Genomic DNA, 6,526 nt, shown 5'->3' on the forward strand with positions numbered 1-6,526 from the left:
TTAACTCTAATTATCACATATATGATGTACTACCAAAATTTGTTCAACCTGGCTATAGAGGTTTGTATTAGATGTTCTAAATAATTTCTCAGACATTTGGCTATTCTGTCTTCAATTGTTGATTGTTTGAGGAAGCTTCTGTGGTGTTGCCTTACTGGAAGAAATATATCAAGGGAATTGGCCTTTGAGAATTCAAAGACTCAAGTCATTCCTAGTTCTTTTTGTGTTTCTTGCTTGTGGTTTGAGATCTGAGTTCTCAATTGTTCCTGTGCCAGGCCAGGTGCTTGCTGTCGTGCTTCCCAGACATGAAGATGATGGACTGTTATTCCTCTGAGACCATAAACCTCAAATGGACATTTCCTTTTATAAGTTGCTTTGGTCATGGTATTTTATCACAGCAACAGAAAACTGATTAATAGATTGATTGGTCAATGGTAACATTGTAATAATGTGACAGATATTTCCTCAGCTCTTCCATCTTGTGGCTTCTGGATACCACCATTCAATTCTACTCTCAACATCAATGAATTTGATTTCATTAGATTCTACAAACAAATGAGATAGTGAATACTTTATGTTTGGATGTGAGTGACTTGATTCATGGAGGGCAATGTGGTCTGTGCTCCTCCATGTTGACACAAATTATGGGATTTCTTTCTTTCCTATGGTTTAAGAGTATTTTAGTGTGTGTGTGTGTGTGTGTGTGTGTGTGTGCATTTGTTTACCCCATTTTTTTATTTATTAATCAACTGATGTCTTCAGCTGGTTTTATATCTCAGCTATTGAGATTAATGTTATAATGAACACAATTAATGAAATGTATCTTGAAGATATTCCTTGAATTCTTTGAACTATTTGTGGATCATATGAAAGTTCTACTCTTAATGTTATTATGAACATCCACCTTATCACTCATAAAGATATAAAATCTCAGAGGGGTGGGTGGTCAGAGTCTAGAAGGCAATTACAAGATCAAGGTCTTTCTTGCATCTATGGCTAACTGTCTCATAGAAAGTGGACAAATAGAATTTTAGAGATACCATAGAGATATAAATTCAGTGGATTTGATTCTTGCCAAAAGCCTGATGCTCTGAATTGGCTTTACTGAACACACATATTAGAGGTAGAAATAAATCTTCCGATCCTTGTTCTCTGACCTCCACATGCATGCTGTAGCAATGCATGCCCTCTAGTTAATATACATAAGCATAATGCTAAAAATAAAAATTTTAAGAGATAAGAAACAGTAATGCTGGAACTGTGGCTCCTACTTATAATTTTGTCATTTGAAAGTCTGGTAGAAGAGGGTTTGCTATGTTAGAGGCCTGGGCAACAGGATTATGATTGGTATCCAAAAAGGAAGGAAGATTATGTTATTTATATAGATAATTTTATGTTTTCCTTTTATATTTAGTTGACTTTCTTTTCTTTTTATTTCCTAATTGCTATGTTTCCAAATGTGAGTGTTTTGACCTTCCTTCACATTTTATAGAAACCACAACTTTTCACCATAGATGTGTCATATATATTCTTTGTCAAATTCAGGGACATTTCTTCTGTGAATAATTTGTGGATTATTTTTATCATGAGAAACTATTGACAAATACTTTTCTTCCACTGTTGAAATAATTTTATGATTTTTAATCCTTGATTTTGATAATATAGTCTATCACATTTATTCGTACACTCCTTGTGAGGGAAAATCTGACTTGGTCATATTGAAGAATCCTGTCAACACGTCACAGATTTGTTGTTGTTTGTTTGTTTGTTTGTTTGCTTTTGTTATTTTTTCTCTAAAGAGATAAAGAAAGTTTAATATTACTTCTTTAAGTGTTTGTTTAAATTATCCCACATTTATCTGTTGCTTGGCTGTTTTCTTAGAAAGTGATTACTGAATTAATCTCATTATATACCTGCCAAGTTTTTCTATGTCTTTCTTATTCAGTCTTGGCAGGTTGTCTGTTTCTAGGAGTCTATCTCCCTTTGCAATATCTAATTTGTGGTTCTGAAATTAATTGCAATTCATTTCTGTGCAATTGGTTGAAATGTTTCTCCCTCCTTTTCTGTTTGACTACATGTGAATCTTTATCTTTCTTTCCCCATTATATTAGATGTAGACTTGGGTACTAATTTAAGTGCTTTATCTTCATTGATGTTTTTATTATCTTTGTTATTTTTGTCTTGTTTATATCTACTTTGTTAGTTGCTTTCATTCGTTCTATTAAAAAGCTAGTCTTCTGCTTTCCTAGTTCCTTGCAGTCTAAAATTACACTGTTTAAGAATGTTTTTGGGCTTTCTGCTCATATGTGTTCCGGAGACAGCCGCTTCATCTTGGACAGTGCCAGCCTTGTCCTGTAGACATGATGGTGAAGGACAGAGTGAACAGATTTTGCAGTATTGGGTACTTAGTTACCAGGGCTGCCTTTTCATTGGCATCTGGCAAAGTGGCAGTTGTTGCCATCAGTGGTCTCTTCATTTACCTCAATTACATGGTCTACATATTCTAGTATTACTCTACCCATGGCAAGTTTAATGGCAGAGTCAAGGCTGAGAATGGGATGCTTGTTATCAACAGGAAGCCCATCACCATCTTCCAGGAGCTAAATCCTGCTAACATCAAATAGGGACATACTGGTACTGAGTATGTCCTGGAGTCTACTGATGTTTTCACCACCATGAAGAACTCTGGGGCCCACTTAAAGGGTGGGGCCCAAAGGGTCATCATCTCTGTCCCTTCTGCCGGTGCCCTCATGTTTGTGATGGGTGTGAATCAGGAGAAATATGACAACTTGCTCAAGATTGTCTGCAATACATTCCTACCACCAACTGTTGGTGCTGTGGAAGTACTCATGAACATGGTCTATGCCATTACTGCCTCTCAGGAGACTGTGGATGGTCCCATAAAAAGCTGTGGCGTGATGGCCATGGTGCTGCCCAGAACATCATCCCTGTATCTACTGGTGCTGCCAAGGCTATGGACAAGGTAATCCCAGAGTTGAACAGGAATCCAATTAGCTTCCTAATCTCAGTGTATCCATGATGGATCTGACATTCCTCCTGAAGAAACTTGCCAAATATGATGACATCAAGAAGGTAGGGAATCAGGCATCCGACTGCCCACTAAAGGGCATCCTGGGTTAAACTGAGGACCAGATTATCTCTTGCCACTTCAACAGTAACTCCACTCCTCCACCTTGGATGCTAGGGATGGCATTGTTCTTAATGACAACTCTGTAAACCATTTCCTAGTGTGACAATGAATTTTGCTACAACAACAATGTAGTGGACATCACAGTGACATGGCCTCCAACAACTAAGAAGCTCGGGATGACCCATCCCAGCAAGGATAATGCGAACAAGAGGGAGGCCCTTGGTTTTCCTCAGTTGCTGAGAATTCACTGTCCCAACCTGACCCCCATCACTGAGCATCTTCCTCACAGTGTCCGTCCCAGAACCCCATATAATGGGAAGGGGCCTAGGGAGCCTCACCTTCTTGAATACCATCAACCAAGTTCACTGCACCCACTTAAATTTTTTTAATTAATTATTTTATTTATTTGCATTTTAAATGTTGTGTTCCCTACCAGTCCATCACCCCATTTCCTCCTTTGCCTCTGAGAGGGTGCCCTTCCCTAGTATCTCCCTTCCCTGGGACAGGAAATCTCTACAGGATTAAGCCCATCCTCTTCCTCTGAGACCAAGAAATGCAGCTCTCTGCTACATGTGTGTTGGGGACCATGGACCAGCCCATATATGCTTTTTGGTTGGTGGCTTATATCTGGGAGCTCCCAAGGGTCCAGGTTAGTTGACAGTGTTGGTCTTCCTAGGGGGTCACCATTCTCTTTAGTTCCTTCAGTCTTCCCCTAACTCATCCATAGGGGTTCCCAAACTCAGTCCACTGAGTGGCTATATGTATACATATCTATATCTGTCAGCTGCTGGTAGAGCCTCTCAGAGGACAGCCATGCTAGGCTATTGTCTGTAAGCACAACTTAGCATCAGTAATAGTGTCAGGGTTTGGTGCCTGCCCATGGAAAGGATACAGGTATTTCAAACTATTTTGCTACATTAAAGAATATTTGAAGTTGTGTTTGTATTTTCACATGTCTTGAGATTAATCTTTTATTTCTATTTTAATTTGTTTTGATTAATAATGAATATATTTTAATTACCAAACATGTAAATTTTTATATTTTATTTCTGTTTCTAATAACAAATATAAGTATAGATGTAGGAAAAGAGAAACCTTATATAGAGTTGATGGGAGTATAAACAAGTGCATCAAGTAGAAAAATGATCCTAGATGTTTTTTAACAAACAGATTTAGAAACAGATCTACTCCATGGCCCAGGTATACCAGTCCTGGCCACATACCCAAATGACTCTAAGTTTTAAAGCAGAGAACCTTGTACATTCATGTTCATTGCTGCACTGTTTGAAATAGCTAGGAAATGGATTCAATTTAGATGTCCATCAACAGACAAATGGATAATGGAATGTTACTCAGATGTAAAGAAAATTAAAACTGCTTTTACATTCTATGTCGCCCTAGTCGAAACAGCAATTACCAGGGGAACAAATGAAAATAAATGATGCAGAGAATGGATGGAGAAAGAAAACGTGTATCTACTACTGTGAGATTGCAAACTTGTGTTCACTGTGTGTCTGAAGTTTCCTCAAAATGCTGAAAATGGAGCTACCATATAACCCTACTATACAACTTTTATTTACTAAATCAAAATACCATGGATATGCTATTATTCTACAACACTATTCTCAGTAGCTAGAAAATAAAGCCAGCCTAGAAACCATCAACAGATAAATGTCTAAAATGATTATGGTCACACAATAAAATCTTATTCAACTAGAAAGAGGAATGAAATTTTTATATTTGTAAGAAAATGGACAGATTTGGAAGTTATTATATTAAGTGAAATGTTTTTCTCATATTCAGTAAAAAATTAAATATGAACTCATATATGCATATGTGCATGTATAGGTCATGAAAATAGAAAGGGACATGGAAGTGTAGGAGAAAGAGGTCTTGAAGAGGATGTTGCAAGACAAAGGATATAGTAATACAATGCATGTGACATGAAAAGGGAAGGTTCTGTTTGCAGGAGGAAAAGGATCAGCAGGAAAGGGAAATAGAAACAAGGAAGGTCAGCTGTGAGGACAACAAAGCATAATTCATATTGACATATGTATACGTAAAATGGCATAAGAAAATGGCATAACGAAACTCATTAATTTGTGTGGTAAGTTTTAGAAATTAAAAACATCAGACTAAACATAAAACCTCTGCTTTTTTTTTCAAGAGATGAATAAATTAGACATTGACAAAAATATAAAACTCGAAACTAGTTGAACGCCACAATCATGATAAGCATACTTACACAATAATTGCTCAAGTGCTGCTGGTAATACTTAGCTGTGCATGCTAGGGCTTCCTTCTAGTTGTGTGCTGGGGTGAGCCCATAGCCCCGCTCCTTGCTCATTTAGCTTTCTTTGGACTACAAGGTTCTATCAGTCATGTTCTTCATGTGTGGAGAAATCAAGCATCAATACCAGTATCAAAAGAATATTGTAATCCTTTGTAGGTGACATGTGATTTATTATCAATACACATGATATGATCAAGCCCAAAGGACACGTATCATGTGGTTTCTCCCACAGCAGTAGTGTGAATGTGTAATGCGGCTTCGGGACAGGAAGAACTCAGGCTTATTATTTGGTTTTAACAGCTTATTTTTTAGATGTTGTTTCTCATGTACAATCTAACATTCTTATCAAGAGATGTCCAAGGTCTCATCTAACCGTGGTAATAGAACCAAAATCCAGGATTGGAGGACTCATATTTATATTTACATGAGTCTGATCCAGAAATGTATGAACTAATCAAAGAGTCATGACCTATTAGAATCTAAGCCTCCTTAATTGAAGGAAAAATAAACATTACTACTCAAAAATAATAACGGGATGCATATCTCAGCCAACGGTCTGAAAAAATTTTCTATTTCCCTTGAATAGTGTTCCCAAGACGACTTGGGAGCAGGCAGTGCTGCTTGATTACATCGTGTGTGTCTTCCATGGGATTGGTACCTTTGTCCTTCCACACCCATCAAACGTTCCTATCATGTAGTCATTCCCTGAATCTCACTATTGTAAAGCACACAGAATAATGTTCTTTTATGTTTTCCAGACAGAGGAGGACTTTCAGCCTTCCCTTTGTTACAAAAAAAAAATTTTTTACATCTTGAACATTTTTAGCCTTTTTTAAAAAATTTCAAACCAGAATAAATTTGACATCACACCAGTGACAAAAAGTGCCATTTCACCACTCTCAAAGGTGTGCAGTTTTTATGCATTTGACTATAAGAATGGCCATATTCCAAGAGTTATAGCTATAAATTCTGAGAGATATTTCCCATTTTAATTGCAACCACAGATTCCCTAATGTAGCAGGTGTGGGTGCTACCTTTATTTTTCCTGTTAGAGAGATCTAAAAGATCATTAATCCTTTCTG

The 6,526-nt window shown here is 37.2% G+C and overlaps 1 pseudogene; it reads left to right on the forward strand.

Moving 5' to 3' along the window:
• The first annotated feature begins 2,360 nt into the window (after window positions 1-2,360).
• LOC117718038 (glyceraldehyde-3-phosphate dehydrogenase pseudogene) lies at window positions 2,361-3,540 on the forward strand (annotated as a pseudogene).
• The last annotated feature ends 2,986 nt before the right edge of the window (window positions 3,541-6,526 follow it).

Source organism: Arvicanthis niloticus, chromosome 12 (genome assembly GCF_011762505.2).
Source record: "Arvicanthis niloticus isolate mArvNil1 chromosome 12, mArvNil1.pat.X, whole genome shotgun sequence".
NCBI lineage: Eukaryota > Metazoa > Chordata > Mammalia > Rodentia > Muridae > Arvicanthis > Arvicanthis niloticus.